Genomic DNA, 276 nt, shown 5'->3' with positions numbered 1-276 from the left:
GAGAGAGAGAGAGAGAGAGAGAGAGAGACTGACTCTTTGGCTAATCTCCCCATGGTTTTCCTCCTACTTAATTACCTTGCCTAGCTTTGATATGAGTAATTATGCCTATTAGTATTTTCACATATTATGTCTTGTTCAGTGGATATCCAGAAGAGGCTTGCTATTTTTTTTGAAGGGGGTGGGAGAGGAGTGAATCTTGTAGCCATGGTAGGTTGGGAAATTTATGGAGAAGTGAAGGGAGGGGAAAACCATCCTGGAATAAAACCTTCAGCCTAT

The sequence above is a fragment of the Grammomys surdaster genome, unplaced genomic scaffold, assembly GCF_004785775.1.
Source record: "Grammomys surdaster isolate TR1022 unplaced genomic scaffold, NIH_TR_1.0 124310, whole genome shotgun sequence".
Taxonomy (NCBI): Eukaryota; Metazoa; Chordata; class Mammalia; order Rodentia; family Muridae; genus Grammomys; species Grammomys surdaster.
Note: the sequence above shows the minus strand (reverse complement) of the source record.